Here is a 21,364-nt window from a genome sequence, read left to right on the forward strand (position 1 = left end):
TTACTATTTGGCTCTTTTGCAAATCTTTAAACCATGGCGTACAGAAGAGGAACTACTTGGAGATTTTCTCTGTTATGAAGACTCTTTTAATGCAACGAAGGATACCATAGATTGTCCTGTTTTTCCAAATTATCTGCAAATGTTGAATGAAGAAATAGAGCAAGAAGCAACAATTGCTGCAGAGATTGCGAGAGACAGTTCTCAAGACAGTCAGAGTTCTGCTTCATTGAGTCAGGATCCACTAGGAGGACCAATAATCCAAAATGAAGCTGCCACTGCCATGGATGAGGTGGAAAGAGCTATGGAGCAAGCTCAAGAGGATGTAATTAATTTAGAAGATTTGGTGAAACAATTAAACCTTGAGCATAAACAGATATATGACGAAGTCACAGAACAGGTTGAACATGGATTCAGTCATGAGAAGAAAGAGTGCTCATGTACATCATTTAAGCCTGTCCAACTGTACGTGAGTGGAGAAGCGAGGAACTGGAAAAAGTTTTCTGATTAAAGCAATTGCAACTTATCTGCAGAAAAGAACTGAATCACCGCTGTCTTGTGTTGTTACCGCTCCAACTGGGCTGGCAGCACATAATATTAAAGGGATTACTTTACATCGTTTACTGATGCTGCCAGTGGAGCATGATAACAAATTGCAATACCACAAGCTATCTGGAGATGCGTGTTCTGAAGTTTCCAGAGTCCTGAAGAAAATGAAACTTCTTATCATTGATGAAGTAAGCATGGTCTCAAATCTAATGCTTGCTTTTGTGCATTTGAGAATGCAAGAAATTCTTAGAACAGAGTATGATGTGTTATTCGGAGGAAAACACATTATTGTTTTTGGAGATCTACTGCAGTTGACTCCAGTGAAAGGACAACCAGTGTTTAAAATGGTCACGCATGAAGATAACAGGAAGTGCCTAGGAAGCATTGGAAATGTTAATATATGGTTAAATTTCAAATATGCAGAACTACTCCAAAATATGCGGCAGGCAAAGGATGAAGATTATAAAAATATTCTACAAGATGTAAGAATCGGAAAAATAAATCAGCATGGGAAAGAAGCTTTACATGGATGATTAATTTCAAATTTGTACCCAAATGAAAACATTCTTCCAGAGAATATTTTTAAGAAAATTATCGAGAAGAAATCTGGCATATGTTTGATGCCTACTCTGAAAGAATGTTCCATGTTCAACAACAAAATGTTAAAGTTAGAAAATGAAGAGATAGTGAAACTGGAAGCTATAGATAAAATAGAGCATATGGGAGCAACAATTATTTTGTCAGAAAATTTGAAATCAAAATTGGATTTATTAGAGAAGACTATATCTAAAAGTGCTGGTTTTGAAAAGACTCTGAATGTGTGTTTAAATTGTCGTATCATTTTGAGAAGGAATTTAAATGCTGAAAGAGGTCTGGTAAATGGAGCAATGTGTCATGTTGTTGGTTTTGTGAATTACAAAAATAAAGATGGAATTGAAATTTTTAAAATTAAATTTGATGGCATTGACGAAATAGAACAAATTTGTCGTTGTTCAGCTAGATTTTTGCTTGTGAAAGACTTATATGTTCGCCGAAAACAGTTTCCTGTTTGCTTGGCATATGCAGTGACAATTCATAAATCTCAAGGTTTAAGTGTAGATAGTGGTTTGGTGAACATTGGAAGTTCTGTGTTTAGAGAGGGTATGGCATATGTGGCATTATCACGAGTCAGAACTTTATCAGGATTGTACATGATTGAGTGTGATGAAACAAAGATTTGTGCAGATCTAGATTGTGTTAAAGAATACAATAGGTTAAGAAGAGAGTATGCTCCACATTTGCCTCAATATCCTCTGTTTGAAAAACGTGTGGTAGGCCGAAAAAGAAGAAATGAGAATAATTGCAGTGAGGTACTAGCAAAAAGACAAAAAGTAGATGAAACTGTAATTGTAAGCAGAAAGAAAAAGGATTCTGTTGAAGATGTTGTTGGATTTCAGTTTGAAAACAGTTCTGGTGTCAACTGCTATGCTAATGTAGTAGTTGATGTTGTATTTTTTCTTATAAATTTACAAGAACAGATTGTTGAAAATCGGGATCAAACATTCTGCTGTTTATTGAATTCTGTGTTTGAGAAATGTAGCAGTGATAGAGCAAAAATAGAAAGTGTTTCAGAAATAAAATTTCTTCTAGACATATGTTCTGGTCAAAATCAATTTTCACAGATTAGTCAGCAGGATTGTCAGGAATTTTTAATGTATATGTTTGATGTATTGGAGGATGAAGGAGTAGATATAAAAAATCTTTTTAGCCTTTCTTATCAATGGCAGCGTGACTGTGACAACTGTACTTTATCAAGTAGTACTAGAATAGACACTGAAAGATTTATATATTTGAGTTTACCAGACTGCAAATCAGTGCCTTTTAATAATCTAGTTAAAGCAGCTGATCACAATATGGTGTGTACCCAATGTAAGTCTGCAATGCTGTCCACATTATTTTTACAAACTTATGGTAAATATGTGATTTTAGTGTTCCAACGATGTAGACCTGATGGAAGTAAATTGTCAAATTCTATTAAATATGTTGTGGCTTCTCAGTTATCAATTTCAGGAAGAACCTTTGCAACTGTAGCTATTATTTATCATGACGGTCCTTCAACAACTTCAGGGCTTTACACATGCTATTTAAAAAGTTGTAAAGGTTGGACCCTTTGTAATGACACTCATTTGACTTTCAAACAACGTTTGCCTTTTGACTTAAAAAATTCATATCTAGTGTTTTTAGAACCAAAATTTAAGTAAAGGTAATTGGCCTATGAAGACGGGAGCAGTTAATAAAGGTTAGTTTCCTGTTTAAAATTATATTCTGAGTAAAAGTGATCAAGATAATATAAAAAATTGAGTTGTCATATAGGTACTGTAAGTGGATATCATAGTAAGTGATATCAGTATTATAGGAAATGATGAACATGAGTGAGTCAGAGATGGAATTACGAAAATTTAAATATTGTAAAAATGTTGTTTGAGCCTTTCTTTCAGAACGTCGGAAAAACGGTAATTTTAGAGTTTGTTTTAATTAATTTGAAAATATACTGATACATCTGACACTATTTGGCCTTAAGGAATGGTGAAGGAATGAGCAAGGAGTTATGACTGAACAGAAGGAGTATATGAAAATAATGAAAATATTTCAGATGTTCTTCAAGGTTTTCTTCTAGAAAGTCGAAGAAATGGAATTTTTAGAGAACAGCAGAGTACTTTCCAACGAAAAGGACCTTCATGATATACTATTTGGCCTAAAGGAAAAGTAAGTGAATCAAAGATTAGTGTACATTTGTTATTTTTAAGTTTAGATGTTTTTTTTTAAAACACAATCTTTTTGATTGTGTTTTTTTTCCCCGCTGTCATATGATGAGTAGTTTGAACTCACTTTTTTAAGTGAGATTCAATATATTCTGAGAACAGCAAAAATAAACTATGTAACATGTTGTACAAGTTAATCTATAGTTTGTATTCTGTCATTTAAATTATATTCCGATTGTCTCACACTCACTTTCCTTTTTCCACCCTCTTTCAGCTCTTTTTACTCACTTATAATGTCTTTCTTTCACTCTCTTTCAACCCCGTTCTTTTACTCCACTTCTTTCACAACCCCTCATTCTCATTTCAACTGTCTGCATACCCTCTCTCCCTTGCATAACTATTCAGCTTTCAGTCTGTCTGCTTTACTTTCCTTTTCCGTGTTTTCCTCCTTTGCTCTTTTAGTAATTCCTCTTTACTCACTCACCAGTATTGTCACACTCTATCACTATAAATCATCCACTCTCCCTCGCTTATCTTTGTTTCCTCCTTTCTTTTGACCTCTTCTCTCTATTTTCCGTTCACTACCTCTATGTCCTCAGTCCCTCACTCTCCTTGTGTTATGTTCACTTGTGTTTACCTACCTTCTATCATTTCTCTTACAACAACTTCACTGCTCCTCTCTCATCGTTCTTCAACCTATTTCTTTTAGTCCGGTTCCATTACTACCCCTCATTTCCTATCTTTCAGTGTCCTTCTCTTTACTTTCATCACCGAATCACTTTCTCTCAGTACCACTGCTTTAGTCCTCTTCTCCTCTCTTTCCTTCTTTTGCTCCCTTACTCATTTTTCTTCACTCATTGTACTCCACTTCACTCAGTCCTTCCCTTAGTCTCTCTGTTTACTCACTTCCTCACTCCTTTTCCCTCAATCCTTCTATATTATCCTCTCTCCCTTCATCCCTTCACTCTATGACTCTCCTTCACTTACTCTCAGTTATCTTCCATTCCTCATTCTTCTAAATGCATCCTTTATTAGACTCCTTTCCCTCTCAGTCATTATCTTTTTACTTACTCCTGTTTCCTGATTTAGTTTTGCTAACTCACATTCTTTTAGTATCTTTCTTACCTTCAGTTCATTTTTCTCTTCTCTTCCTCTCTGTCAGTGAATCTATATGCCTTACTCTTAGTAATTTGCTCTTCTTCTATTTCTTTTCCCTCTTTTTGTCCTTCTACCTTACTTTATTTCTCTTTCTGTGTCCTTCACTCTTACTTTATTTCTAAATACACTGTTATGATTTTTAACCTCTTCATTTGTATCTTTTAATTTAAAATACATATTTTACTAATTATAACTTATTTTTTCTTCTCTCTTTCACAGATACAAAGTGTAATAAAAAAATGTAATTAAAGTTACATTTATTATGTGGTAAGTGTGACTAAACAAATGTAGTTTGTCATCACCCTTTGCTTTAACCTCACTAATATTTTCTCAACCAACCTCACTCCTGTTTCTTTACTCTGCTTCCCTCACTTATTCTTATTCTCCATGTTTACTCCCCTTTTCCTATTTCCCCTCTCATATTCAACTTCTTTCAGTCCCCATTCTTTACTTCACCTACCCTCTGTTCCCTTCCTTTGCTTCCTCACTCATTCTCTTTCTCTTAATTATTTACTTCATTCCTACACACACACCTCATCCCCCTCCCAACACATACACACACCTCTGACATACACCCCACACACACACCATACACACACCTCATACACACACACACACCCACACACACTCCTCACACACACACACACACACACATTCCACACACACACACATCCCACACACATACCCCACACACCCACACACCCCTCACACATATCTCACACACCCACACCTCCACCCACACCGAAACACCCCACACACCCACACCCACAGACACACCTTACACACCCACACCCCCGCCTACACCCACTGAGTCCCTATAAGTCACCCACACTGCCTTACTTATCTTTCTTTGCTGTTTCACTCAGACCCTTTCAGGCACTGTTTCCTTTACTCTCTCTGTCCTTTCTCTCTGTCACTCCCCATGTCTTATCCTAATTCAGTTTTTTCACCCTCTTTCACCCCTCTTTACTTACACTCACTGCTCTTTTCTCACCCTCCCTCACCGTTGTTCATTGATCCCGGTTCCGTCACTACCCTTCATTCCCCATTCTTTACTGTCCTTCCTTTTTCTTTCAACACCCACTCACATTCTCCCAGTACCTCTACTTTAGTCTTCTTCCTCTCTCTTCCCTTCTTTCGCTCCCTTAATCATTTTCCTTTTTTCACTTACACCCTATTACACCTTCTCTGTTTTTTACTATGTAATAAACAATCCCTCTGTGTTGCTCCCTCTAGCTCTTTTTCTCTTAAAATTACTCTTTCTGTGTTTTTCCCTCATGCTCACTCTTTCTTTATTTTTAAAAAAAAAATAATTTTGGTGCGCGCCCCGGTGCGTGCCCCGGTGCACGTACCGGTACGCGTACCCTGCAGAAAAAAGATTGACAGAGCTTCTTTAAAAATATAGGTTTATTTTTATATATTAAAGGTAGTTCTAAAAAGAACTGTTTTTTTTATTCTTTTTGTTGTTTTATATTTTTTTTATTGTTTTTTTGAACATTTTTTACTTTTTTGGGCTTTTCTGAACAGTTTTATATTTTTTTTGTATTTTTTATGGGGAGAAACAAAAAACAGGGAATTGTAAATGGCTCAACTGCAGCAAAAAAAAATCAGGAAAAACTTAGGTGTTTTTCGGGCACTTGTGGTTATCACCAGCACAGAGGATAAGTTTTAGACTTTGCTCACCATAGCAAAGTGTCTTCCCACAACATTTGCACACGATTTTAAAATCACCAAACTTGGGTTGAATTACAGACATTGTCTCTCTTGCCTCTGGATCCGATGGAATGGGTTTCTTTCTTTGGGAGGTGCTTGCTGAAGATCGAGAAGGGTTCCTAGCCATTTCTCGGACCTCTGCCCTAGCATAGTTGTTCGGATGCTTCCGCTCCATATGGCGAATCATGGTGTAATTACCAAATGAATATTTTCTATTAGGGTTCCCCCTTGAAAGTTCCATGCCACAGATTAGGCAAGTCACCTTTGGTGCATTGACTTTTTTTTTGCCCTCTGGAATGGAAAAAATCTCCCATACTATGTGCTCCTTTGGCCTATATGGGGTATTGTCTTCTGGGAGAAATCCCCCTCTCCCCTCCTCATCCTCCTCCTCCTCTTCTTCTTCCTGACCACCAATATATTGTTGTGGTGGTCCTCTTGGTGGTGGTGGTGGTGGCGGTGGTGCAGATGCTCCAGCTGCTGCTGCTACTGTAGCCATTTTAAAGTTGAAAAAATTAGAGATAGATCTCCAAACAGGTCTGCCTCAGTCAAAGGACAAAGTCAGAATAAGGAAAAAAGGTGGGGGCTTTCATCATTTGGAAAACAAAACTTTTCTGGACCACTGAAAAGTGTTATTTTCAAGTCACATGATCCAGGCTTTCATCATTTGGAAACCAAAACTGATCTGCACCAATAAAAAGTGTTATCTTCAGATCACATGACCTGACGCGCTTACGCTACGTGCCCCGGGGCGCGCAGCGTAAGTGCGTTGAGACGTTGCGTGATCGTATGCGCTCGCGTGCTTCCGGGTGCGCTTACGCAGTGCGTCATATGACGCATCACGCGGCTACGCGATACGTCACGATGTTGTTTTCGTTTGCAGCAATAGCGCTAACGGGACGCTCACCGGTACGCGCCCCGGGGCGCGCCGTAACACTGCGCTTACCGGTGAGCACACCGGTACCCGCCCAGGGAGCGCTCCGGGCAAAAAAAAAAAAAAAAGAAAATAATTAAATAAAAAAAAAGCTATTACATAATTATACAATATAAAATTCGTTATAAAAAATATTATTTTTCATACCTATAGAGATTTGCTATTAAAAAACATTGAAATTCACTGAAAAAAACATGGGTTTCACACCAGTTATAGTTAGGAATTTTCATTTAAAAAACCTATTAAATTCACTGAAAAAACCATAGGTTTCACACCAGTTATAGTTAGCTGGAAGTTTTATTCGCATAAAACCATTGAAATTCCCACGTTATAGTTAGTTGGACTCACTACAACTTGCGCGTGCAATGCACTGCTGATGACGTCACATATTACATCACTCATGACATGGTCAGTGACATCACTCATGACATCACTGATGACACCATCCTTGTGACAGAGTGACAGACCTCCTTTCACGGTAATGTAACCCTTGAAACACATATTCAAAAATAGAAACTAAAATTTTAAAAAAAATGGAGATACTCATATCAGTTACAACAACCAATTCAGTAATTCCACCATCTATATACACATCCACTCATTCACAAACAGTTCTATATAGTCACTCATACATATACTCACTCATCATATGTAGTGATACACCTATACATCCTGTTACACACCGACAGTCATCCAAAAGTTACTCACACATGCAAATAAACTATTGAACATCCATTTATTTGCATATACAGATATACACACACTACCACCTTACTTCTAAGGAAACTTACACATATTTACTCTCTTAAACAATCACTTATAGAAACACATACTTATTTAAACAGGAACTCTTACAATCTCTTACTCTCGCATATACTCACTTATATACATCAATATTCACATATACTAGATTAAAACATATGTAGTTACTGATAAACACACTTGTGAGACAGTCATTCACTCACTAACATACACATATACACACTCATCCACCCATACAGTCCTGCACACATGCTGTCTTCAAAACACATACAAACAGAGAGTCAGTCACTCATGCATCTATGTGCTAAGTAATACCCCACCAAACCATATAGACACTCATACTGATATTAAAAAAACATCTAATAACCCATATACATACACATGTAGCTACTCACCAACCCATGCAGCCACTTATACACAAAGTGAAACACTAATCCATATATTTAAATATTTAAACATTACTCACTAATATATGTATTCACTAAGATACACTTAATAAGCCAGTTAACCAATCAATTTTTTTTAAAAAACCATCCATGTAAACACTTATTTAAACATTTATTCTTCCATCAACTTTTACATATATAACACATATTTATTTTTCGGAAAGACACACATTCACTGGATGGTGTCATCAGTGATGTCATGAGTGATGTCACTGACCATGTCATGAGTGATGTAATATGTGACGTCATCAGCAGTGCATTGCACGCGCAAGTTATAGTCCAACTAACTATAACGTGGGAATTTCAATGGTTTTATGCGAGTAAAACTTCCAGCTAACTATAACTGGTGTGAAACCTATGGTTTTTTCAGTGAATATATATATATATATATATTTATAAATATATATATATTCACTTACAAAACCATAGGTTTCAGACCTTATATAGTTAGGAATTAGCAAGGTTTTTAAAATGCTAATTCCCAACTATATAAGGCCTGAAACCTATGGTTTTTTAAGTGAATTTGCAAGGTTTTTCAAATGCTAATTCCTAACTATATAAAGCCTGAAACCTATGGTTTTTTAAGAGAATTTGCAAGGTTTTTTAAATGCTAATTCCTGACTATATCAGGCGTGAAACCTATATTTTTTTTCAATACATTTCAAAGGTTTTGTAAATGCTAATTCTATTAGCGGATAACGTTTATATATGTTATTATCCTTCTGGGACAACCTGAGCAGTCATCTTGTTTCTCAGGAGAAGTGAGGCACAAGAGAGCACAAAACAAGAGTGGAAAACGTGAAAAGGGGGCAGGGTTGAGACCCCCTGACCCCTTAGCCCTTCTCAGGGGGTCCCAGAAGGACCACCAAGTGCAAACAAATGTATTTATTTTTTTAAATCGTGGGGTACGCGCACCCCGCGATTTTTTTGATTATTATTTTTTTTTTTTTGCCCTTGGGGGTCCTTTTGGGACCCCCTGAGAAGGGCTAGAGGGTTGGGGGGTCACTACCCTGCCCCCTTTTCGTGTTTTCCACTCTTGTTTTGGGCTCTCTTGTGCCTCAGTTCTCCTGAAAAACAAGATGGTGGCCAACACTTCCTAGTTTGGACAGTTTGGAATGTTGTCAGTCGACTGCCAGCCAATCAGAAACTCGCTCGCGCACGTACGCGTACCGTACGCGTATGGTGGGCTCATATAGATATATAATTTGCTCAAATTCAATTTTCTCAACAACTACTGGAGGGATTTCACCAAATATAGAAAAGGCACTACTGCATACCTGTCCCTACCATTTTGCCAAGTTTGGTGTAATTCCGTTCAGCCGTTCGGGCTGTAGCCGTGTCTAAAGGTCCCATAGAAAATGCCATTTGAAAAATTTCAAATTCAATTTTCTCAAGAACTACTGGAGGGATTTTCACCAAACATAGCAAAGGCACATCTGCATACCAGGCCCTACCATTTTGCCAAGTTTGGTGTAATTCCATTCAGCCGTTCGGGCTGTAGCCGTGTCTAAACGTCCCTATGGAAATTAACATGGGGAAAACATGTTTTGGGACCCCCCTTTCGGCCCCCGCTTGACGAATCCCCCAGAAACTTTCAGGGAAGGAGAGGAGCCGAGCTGGCCACAATTCTGGATAATTACACACAGATTCCTCAATCGGCGCCAAAGTTATTCCCAATAATATGTTGAGCGCATATAGATATATAATTTGCTCAAATTCAAATTCTCAACAACTACTGGATGGATTTTCACCAAATATAGAAAAGGCACTACTGCATACCTGTCCCTACCATTTTGCCAAGTTTGGTGTAATTCCGTTCAGCCAATCGGGCTGTAGCCGTGTCTAAAGGTCCCATAGAAAATGCCATTTGAAAAATGTCAAATTCAATTTTCTCAAGAACTGCTGGAGGGATTTACACCAAACATACAAAAGGCACTGCTGCATACCAGTCCCTACCATTTTGCCAAATCTGGTGTAATTCCGTTCAGCCGTTCAAGCTATAGCCTTGTCAGAATGTCCCTATGGAAATGAACATGGGGAAAACACGTTTTGGGACCCCCTTTTTTCTCGGACCCCGCTTGACGAATCCCCCCGAAACTTTTAGGGAAGGAGCGGAGTGGAGCGAGGCAAATTTACGGAAAATTACAGGCAGATCCCTCAATCGGTGTAAAAGTTATTTCCAATAGAATGTTCAGAATTTCCTATAGTAACTAGGTCCTAAGTATATATACCTACTGGCGACCGCCAGTAGGTAATATATATATATATATATATATATATATATATATATATATATATATATATATATATATATATATATATATATATATACCAATAACATAAAATCTATTAAAAAAGATTTCTATTATAAATTAAACCATTGAACTATGTAAAATTCTTTAAACTTAAATTTCCCACCCCAGTCAGTGCAACAGTAGGGAAATTGTTTGATAGTGGAGGGGTAAAAATTACTATTCCTACTCCAGTACTCCAGTGAGTGCAACAGTAGGGAAAGTATTGGATAGCGGAAGGGTAAACATTACTATTCCCACTCCAGTCATTGCAACAGTAGGGCAAGTGTTGGATAGCGGAGGGATAAAATGTACTATTCCCACTCCAGTCAGTGCAACAGAAGAGAAAGTGTTGGATTGCAGAGGGGTAAAAGTTACAATTCCCACTCCAGTCAGTTCAAAATTAAAAACAAATAAAATGTCAACAACCCCCAAAAAATATATTAACAACAAAATAAATAAATGAATAAATACATTTTAAAAATTAAAATACAAATATATTTAATATTAGAAATTAAAAAAGCATATTATAGTGTTAAATACATATCACAAATACCTACAAATATTATATTAAATAAAATAAAATAAAAAAATAACTTTCAAACAAATAAATATTTTATTTAGAAATGATTTGGGAACTAAAACATTCATTATTCCATACATTTAGTTTATTTCCTTCATACCCAATAACACCACACAATTCACAAACCATATCTAAATTTAAAAAAAATACTTTCATAATTAACTTAATTAATTATCAATTAAAGAACTATTATTACTTTAAAAAAACAATTCAAACACATAAACATTATTTTACATCCACCCTTCACCTCTATAATCCCCACATCCCACACCTAAAATAAAACTGTAAAAAATTGAATTCCACAACTAATTATAAAGTGATTAAAATTAATTTACTCCCCACCCTTTACCCCAATAAAAAAATACCCATGCACAAAAAAGTTAAACAATCACCCAATTAATTATCAATTGATTCATATTAATTATCAACAATTTATTAATTAATTAAAATTACATTACTTCCCATCTTTTAACCTTATCAACCCCACAACCCGCACCTAAAATTAATTACACAATTTCCATATTTAATTTTCAATTAATTAATTAATATTACTTTAACAACTAATTATTAGTTAATTTAAATATGTAACTTCCCACCTTTTTTAACCCAAAACCCACACTCCCCAAAAATATTATTAAACAATTAACAAAATTGATTATCAATTATTTATTATGAACTATCAACTAATAATTACTCAATTACAAATAAATTACTTCCCACCTTTTACCTCTATAAACCCCACATCCCTTACCTAAAAAAACCTAAACAATTACCATAATTAATTACCAATTCATTAATTAATATTATTTAACAACCAATTTATAATTAATTAAAAATACACCTTATACCCCTATAAACCCCACAAACCACCCATAAAATGTACACACAAAGAAATTAAAACACAATTACCACTATAAAATCTCAATTAAATAAATATTAATAAACAAAAAAGAATCATTATTTGCTATAATTAAATTACTTCCCACCCTATTCACCTATAAACCCATAACCCTCAACTGAAATAAATAACGCAAAATTAAAAAATAAAATTGATATCTACTAAAAATGTAACCCATATATTAAAAAGCATGATCATGATTATACAAAAAAATACATCACATACATTTAAAATACCTAAGTCCGTCCGACATCGGGCAGGAGCTGTAACCGACTGACTTGCTGTTGTCAGTTACAGCCCTGCTAGTATGATGCAACCGAACAGGGTTTGGTCGCGTTCATATACCCTACAATGCAAGCATGCTTTCCGACCGGAAAGTATGCTTGCAATGTAGCAAGCAGGGGTGCAGTTCATCCCTGCACCCTGTGGCCGGCACCCCAAGGTGCCTGCCACCGGGTGCAGGGATCAAGGGAGGGGCACCATAGGTGCCACCATCCGGCGGCCTCACACCCATGGGGGCCCCCAAAGACAGCTTCCAACATCGGAATGGCTCAGTCGGGAAGGAATCCGGCCGGCACTGACCGATTCGGTCGGAAGGGCTCCAAACATGGTTCGGATCCCTTCCGACCGAAATCGGAATCGGCCCCTCTGTTGGAGGATGTCTAGATTGAACATGTGAGGAGCATAGTTCAATTACTTTCCTCTCACACAGGCATGATCCATTATATTTAGCAGACATAGTTTGCATGCTGGAGTCAGGACCATAGATCTGCTGAAATGTACCTGTCATGGCACACATCAGTGCATCCCTGGGGCTAATGAGGAGCCGCACAGAGCAGCAGGGTCACAAGCTCTGTGCCTGCTTCTGAAAGGGCTGGGCTCTTAGTCCTATCAAGAAGCAGGGAGAGGACATGAGGCAGGTTTTCCCCATTGTAATCTAGGCTTTGCTGCTCTGTTTATCTCCTCAATGGGAATACTGCCTCACTGGTTCTGATGACCAGCATCAGATTCCTAGCCTGATAGTGAGCCTTGGTGATGCCAGCAAAAGAAGCAAGGTAGGTAATAATAATAATCTAGTGATATTTCTCTGTGTATATGTGAGTGAATTCGTGTTTGTAAATTATTCAGAGAGAATGAGACTGAGTGAGAGTAAGTGTGTTAGTGTACTGGTTAGGAGAGTTTCAATGAGAGTAAAAGTGAGTGAGTGAAAGAAAAAAGACACCCAATGGAGTTCTCTATGGTTTCACAGGTTGTGGCAAACATTGGCTATGGAGCAGATAACACACAAGCTCTCCTACTCTGAAAATACATTTGTTGGTACTTAAACTATGAGCCAGATGTAGGTAAATTCAATTTTGTCCTTAATAGTGATTTTACCGAATCCCTATTAAGGACTCACAAAATTGCATGTAGGTACGAATCGCAAAATATTTGTGATTCCTTAATATTCCTTGATTGTGAATCGCAAATTGAGATTCGCAATCAAGGAATACCGTCCCATTCATTCCTATGGGCCAAGAGGTCCATAGGAATGATTAGGATTTGCACCTGCAATTTGCGAGTAACCAAGAGGCACACACAAATTGCGGGCGCAATTTCAAGGGTGCAAGGATTCCAAAAGGACACCCTGTTGCACCCCTGAAATGTGCATGTGTGCACATGCGGCGCACATAAATGCCCTAAGGGCATGAATGTATGCCACAGGGAGCTGCTTTATGTGGATTGTGATAAGTGAAAGTGGCTTAAAAATGTCTAGTGCGTCCATACCGCCGGGGTTCACTTTTTTTCTGGTCCTGACGAATGCCTGATCAATCATCACACATAGGCAGAACATGTTGACCATACACCATAGGATATAGCTGAACAATCTATTCAGTTTACATATCCCACACTTTGGGGCTCATTAGGATGGCGGGCGGACTTTGTCCGCCCGCCACCCTAACGGAGAACGGGACCGCCCGCCATAAGGGCGGGGGTCCTGTAGGGGGTATTAGGATGTGCCCGCCACTGTGGTGGGCACGTCCTCCATGTTTTGCATTGTGGCGGGCGGTGCACTCTGCACCGCCCACCACAATGCAAAACACTCGTGAACGCATTTGCATGTGCAAAGCGGCAGGCACCGCGCGGTGCCTGCCGCTTTGCATATTCAAATGTGGGGGGGTACCATAGGTACCCCCCCTGTCCTCCCCCTACAACGGCATCACCTGGGGGCCCCGCAGGGGGCCCCCGCAGCAAACACTGCCTGCCTTTCCGTGGTGGCATTGCCGCCGCGGAAAGGCACCTATATGTGGCCATTGTAATATGGCTGGCGGTGTCCATTGGACACCGCCACCATATTATTCCATTACCACAGCGGTCGCAAGGCGACCGCGGCGGTAAAGCGGTGGACGGTGTTTCCGTCCGCCACGCTCCCCCTGCCATCTTAATACGGCGGGGGGGAATCCGGGCATAGGTGTCGGGCGGATTGCGCCGGCGGTGGCTACCGCCAGCCTGGCGGAGGCAATTCGCCCGACATCATAATGGGCCCCTTTGTTTTTACTTATGTCTGATTGGCTAACTATTAAAATTATTTTTAGACACAATCTAGACATTTTTAATCCACTTTCCATATCACAATCCACATAAACCAGCTCTGCAGTAATTCCGCCGTTGAAGCACACCAGGGTAGCATTCGGCCTCTCCTGGTGGGGCCCAACTAGGTTGGTGAGTGAGGGCTTTCTAAAGAACCTAGTCGGATTCTACGTGCATGCTCTTCTTTACGGAAAGGCTCACTCTTTCGTTGTTTTGATTATATAACCTGGGGGACTAAGAGTGCTCCTTAGATATTTCTCCTCCCCCTCTCATTGTTTCCTTCCTATCCATTAACCTTCTTTTTCAGTAGCATGTTTGGGACTAAACTAAATTGCATGTGATATTTTACTTCACAAGCAACAGAGTTAGTCCCAGGACCCTCCTAGCAACTTAGGCTATGTTCTTGAAATAAACATCAGTATCTGCTGGCGACAACTCACAAAGGTTTCTATGAGTATTTTCTTCTTTCAGAACATACGAAACCTGAAGAAGGAGATGAGTTAGACCCAATTGCGATATGAAAGGGAAAAAAAACAAATAACTTCTGCAATGGTCCCACTCAGAGCAGGACTAAAAAGGTTTCTTTCTTTCTAATACTGTCTTTCTTTCTGCGGGTGTCTCTGCTCTGCAGTACTGGAGATTTTAGCACTGTACCATGGTCGAATAATTTGCCGGAAACAATAAAAGGGCCCTGTGATGGTGCAAAGTGCTTGGGGAGCACGTTAACTAACCTTCCCCAAGTTCCTGGTTCTTTTTCACTGTGGCAAATACCTTAAGGATGTCCAACTCCTGAAAAAGCACTCTGCAACCCCAGGCTAGAATTAACATGGGCTGGCTGCTGAGAAATATCTATACTACAGACTAAGATATGGATATGGTCCACACCAGACCACTACTTCCACAAAGCCTCCTCTGTTGAAGCTAGGGTTTGTATGGCATCTCCAACAAATTAGAAGCAAATGAAAAGAAAACCATATACTGAAAAGTAAATACTCTCTGAGACCTTCATTATTAGCAGGCAGTTAAGATCACCTCTTCCTTTCCAGTTCCAGGAGACCAATACTTCCCTGACCATTTTAAGCACTAGCGCATCTCTTTGGTCTTAATAAGTTACATCGGTGAGTGCATCCTTCAATGATCCCACATACGCTAAATAATGTTTGGCCTCAAACTGTTTAGTTAACACTGGTTCCCAGAAGCTATTTTGAGGTCTAACAATGACCAATATTAACCCAAAGGCTGTATCTCACCTAAATGTGGCTCTGGAAAGATTGTTTTGTCAAAGTCTCAAAACTGACATATGTAGAAACCTATATTTTCTTTATGCATTTTAGCACTCACCCGTGCTCTAAAAGTCTCTTTGACCTACCTAAGTTTCAGTACACAGCAGGCATTCTGCTACCAAGGGAAGATGATCATCCAATTTGTACCAATCCACACTTCTGGTGCAGCCCTTGATAGTCATGCTCTACATGGCTTCTTCTGTAAAGCCGTCTGCGATGGCTGTTTCTCCAGCTGTCGCTATGCAAAACCTCATGCCATGACCTGGTGCATGGGCATTTACCATCCTTAGCGGCCCTGGGATAAAATGACACCTTGCTACCATGCTCCCTTGAAAGGAGTCACATTCAATACTTGTAGGGGCAATGTGGGGTGACCACCTACCATCACCTTGCCCTAGATATTTTCAACCAATGAAAGAGGCTTTTTAAGAGAGGAGTATTCACACGAACCTTTACATATAGGACAGGGTTCTATTGCCTTTAGAAGAGGTACTGAAGGAGGCACTTTTATCTGTAATGGAACGGCTGGTACTGTATGACAGTCAGGCGGCAGCAGATGTACTGTAATGAGACACTTGTTGATATGTGTTGACTGTTGGAAACAGAGAAAGCTAGCCTTGTGCTTTCTGAGATGTTGGTCCTTTCCACTTCCAGTCCTGTTCCTTCTCCTTTTCGCCTCTTAGTTTGTTTCAGCTCACTTGAAGCTCAGTGCCTGAGCAGTTGCATTTGGCTTTGCCAGTGATCATTATTAGTGTTCACGTTGTTCTCCCTGGAGGAAAGGAGTATGCTTCGGGCCGGCTAAAAGTTCACTTCACTGGATGAGGAACTGTTCCATATCCAGATGTGGACTACATACTGAAAAAGCCGCCAGCATCACTCGCCATAATTAAATACCCTGTGGATCATAAAGTCTCACGGATATTAATTCACTTTTAATAAAGTGAGCCATAAAATCATATTGCACCGCATTCATCAAGCAGGGCTATCGCCTTAAGGTCCCAGTGGCAAAGCCGCACCTCGCTGAAGCCTGCAGCAGAAACAACCCGAGCAATACTGAAGTCCAACCACAGGCCCGGCCCCAAAGGGTCTGAAGGTACGAGGTGACGTCAGCAATCAGCACGAACTGATGCCGTTCACCTGGTGGTACCAAGGAAAAAAACTAAAACGAAATCAAGGTATCCTGTGGAAGGAAGTTATGTACTTGTTATTTATGCGTACACGTCACCACTGCTATACCTAAATATTTGATCGTATTTGCAGGAGTAAGGCAAGCAGTCATTTCAAGAGTCAGGAAAACTAAAAGGTGGTTTTTGTCATGCACCGCTTCTGACAGACTTTAATACATCACAATATCGGACTCCGGCCTAGATCTGGCTTCGTTGCCCTTACGTTTGCTCTATCTGTGACTCAATGCTATTCGTGCAGTCCTTTGGTTCCAATCTTTCAGCTCAGAAGAAGGGATGTTTTATTCCCATTTCTAAGCATTGCAATGACCGGTCAGTAGCTCCCACGCGCAAAGCCTTCCTTTCCAACAGGGGCAAAATAGCGCAAAGGACAAGTGTTTTTACAACAGTGATATTATAACAAACCTCGACATGAGGCAGGAATGCATGAGCTCAGAAAAGTTTGGCTAAGCCTCTTCCCGGCAAACTTCGAAAGCTGCTCTTAAGAAACCAGAATGGTCTGTTTGTGGTTAGTCTAGGAAACAAACGGACTGGTGGAGCATTCCACGGGAGGGAGGCACAACCCTGCTCTGCCTAACACACGAGCTTGGAGCAGAGTATGGAAAACCCGTGGAAGAGCGAAAGGACCACTTAAAAAGACTGCTCGTGGTCTAAACGCCTTTCCTCCACTTAGCCGTGGTTTAGGACTTGCTGCTGATGAAGTGGAGCAGTCAAATATCCGGTTTTAGATTTCCACTCATCAGCATTGAAGCTAGTGACTGCACTTCTCTATTTTAACATTGACACTAGCCATGGTGACGATTTACTGACACTTCCACATTGGGCTTGCACATTGTTGGAGTTGTGTCACGGTCCCAGGATGCTTGTTTCCGGTCCAGGGAAGACATGGCTTGGCAGTTCGGGCTGACTGTTCCCATGAGGCACAGGGTCAGACTGATTTGCATATGGCCATGTCTGAACTGGGGTGGCGGATGATGGATTAAACCCAGATCAGGGGACTGGGGGTGAGTGCTTGCAATGTTCAGCACTCCATCCATCATCCCCTTCAGTTTTGCTCCAACACAACTACAGCAATGCAACACTTTTGCGCCAACAGATACGTCAGTAATACTGATGTATCTGTCATTCCTTGCAATGTGCTGTGTCATACAGTAAATATGACGCATCAATGGTGTCTAAGGAGGGCACACTGAGAAGTGTTGAATCGCTGCTTTCATGCAGCGATGCAACACTCTCATAAATGAGGCCCTTAATGTTTTATTATCAGTTCACATTTACTTTCTATTTTTTCTACAACCTAATTATGGCAAACTACTTATTTCCTCTTGCTCTTAGTAGTTAAAAAGAAGCTCCTCAGCTAAGACGCACATTTTTCCCAGTGAAAGTTGCACATAAATAAGACGGTGCATTAAGTCTGTTTAAAACTAGTTGTAGTGAGCACATCTTTCTCATTATTCAGACTAGGAAGAAGCAACATGGCTAAATGATCAACTTTCTCAGTCAGCAAACGGTGGATTGCCTGGACCACAGGCAACAACCCGACAAATAAAAGCAAAAACAACTTTTCTTTTTGGCAGTCTCTTGGTGGAGGCACTGTCAAGTGGGAATAACAAATGATTGTTAGAAATGGGGGTCTCCAATGCGCAGAGGTATGCACCTTTGTCCAAGTAGGGACCATTCCTTCTAGTCAGAGAAAGGGAGTTACACACTCTAGATACCCTTTGCTCCCCCCCTTGGTAACTTGGCTTGAGCAAACAGGCTTACTCCAAAGGCAATGTGTACAGTAATAGTAACCAAACACACGGTAACACAAGGAAAACACCACAAATGGACACACACCAGTTTAGAAAAATAAAGTATCTTTATCTAAACCAAACAAGACCAAAATGAAAAAAATCCAACATACATGTATCAAGATATCACTTTTAAAAAGGTTACTTAAAAAATAGAACTTGTAGAAACAAAATAGCTCCACCTGGGGCTATTACGATGTAATGGCAGGCATAAATCCAAAGTACCGCACCGATCAGGAGGTGCACGGAGTAGGGGACAAGTCACATGGATCCCTAAACAACAGTACCTTGGAAACAAAGTCAGTAGACTAGGCACGGCGTAGAGAAGGTGAGGCATCTGTGCCGAGGCGAGCCAGTTCCTTTATGCTACAAGGGAGGTAAGACATTGAGTCCATGAGGAGGCGAGGGATCGAATCCAGGACAGGGTAGTTAGCGGCATTGGTGGTGAGGCATTGGTTCTGTTGAGGTGATGTGGTGTCGAAGAATTTGTGAAGTCACCCTCATCGGTTATTGGCTCTGCGATAACAGGTTGCAGGCACTGGCAGTGATGACGACGGTGCGAGCTCTGGGATTGGGAAGGCCCAAAGCTGCAGGCATTGGCAGGCATCCAAGGACATCCGATTTGCGTTTCAGGCGGGACGGTGCATCATGCTCTTCATGAGCGGTGCCCTCGGCCTCCATGCAGGTCGCCTCACCACTAACGGTATCGTTGACAGCGTCAGAGTTGTTCTTCTTGCTTTGCAGCACCAACCACACAATTCTCAGGGCCCCGAACTAGAATTGGCACCCTTTTGAATGCAGGAGTCCACAGAGGAGTCCAGGTGCTGGTCAATGAGTTGCAGGTGAAGTCTTTGTGGCCCTGAGACTTCAGAACAGGAGGCAAGCACACATAAGCCCTGGGAGATTCTTCTTCAAGCAGGTTCGCAGCAAAGTTCCAGTCTTTGTACTCACCTTGGCAGACGCAGCAACTGCAGGCTAACCCAGCAAAGCACACACAGCCAAGCAGCAGTACTCCTCCTTACAGTTCCCCAGCTCTTCTCCTTGGCAGAGGTTTCTCTTGAGTCCAGATGTGATCTAATTCTCTGGGGTTTAAGGTCTAATACTTATACCCAATTTTCTATTTGTTCTCTTTTTGTAAAGGGTCTCTGAGCTCAGTCCAAATCAGTTCTGTCCTCTCAAGTTAAAGTAGTTCAAGTTTATTTTATTGTTTGATTAATAAAAATCGTTACAACCTTCGGAGAGGTTAAAAATTAAGAATTTTAGAACAATAAAAGAATAAATAATCTGTCTCAGGTAAAAAGACAACACTGATCATATTTCATCCGATATAGTGTATTGTTAAGTTCAGTTGCAAGGTTTTTAGCAGTATCTTTTCTGCCACAGCAAACTTCTTGCCTTGATCCACTCTGGTGCAGCATGACCACAGAAGGGGGAGGCATCATTGTGCACAGGAGACACAGCCTATTCAGGTGCAGGTGAAACTCCTTCCAACACTCTAAATGCAGCCAAGGTCTATTCAGCCCTGCTATAAGTCAAAAAGATAGGTTATTACATTCTGAGTTCAGTGAGCCTAAACTCTATTTCTCTATCTTGTCCCAATGGAAAGTTATACTTGTAATATGTTCCAAAGCAACTCCCATGTTCGTCTATGGGACAGATAGCTTTCAATAATGAAAAACATAATTGGCAGTATTTAACTATCAGGGCATGTAACAAACCAGCACATGTCCTACCTCTTACATACACTGCACCATGCCTATGGGGGTACTTTGGGCCTCCTTGAGGGTGCCTTACATGTAAGAAAAGGAAAGGTTTGGGCCTGGCAAGTGGGTGCACAGTCAACTTGGCAGTTTAAAGCTGCACACAGATACTGCAGTGGCAGGTCTGAGATACATTTACAAGGCTACTCACATGGGTGGCACAGTTAGTACTGCAATAGTTGCATATTTAGAGGCCCTCAGCACACACAGTATACTCTACTAGGTGTGTACCAGTAAATCAAAATATACGAATCAGGGGTACCCAATCATAACAACAATTTAGATAGAGAGCACTTGCACTTTGACACTGATCAGCAGTGGCAATGTGCCCAAAGCTTCTAAGCCAGCAAAAACAAAATCTATCATACTTTCAAAATTACAGAATTTAGAGGCAAAAAGTCAGGGGAAAAGATACCAAGGATGCCAAGTCTAACACAATGGAAATATTCACCACAAGATTAAGAAAACACAGTTGAAGGAGCTGAAATGGAGCTTCTTTCGGGTTATGGCGGGATGATGAATTGATAGTATTTTATTCACTTCCATTATAAATTCACATTTCTGGGCATGTGCCAGTGCGTGAGCTGATATAGATTCTGAGCTGGGATGGGGCAGTGAGATAAATAACGGTGATGGATCAAGCCCTGATCTTTGGACTGGGTAAGAGTGGTCTGCTTAATTCAGACACTCTGTTCATCACCACC

The sequence above is a fragment of the Lissotriton helveticus genome, chromosome 5_1 (assembly GCF_964261635.1).
Source record: "Lissotriton helveticus chromosome 5_1, aLisHel1.1, whole genome shotgun sequence".
NCBI classification, from domain to species: Eukaryota; Metazoa; Chordata; class Amphibia; order Caudata; family Salamandridae; genus Lissotriton; species Lissotriton helveticus.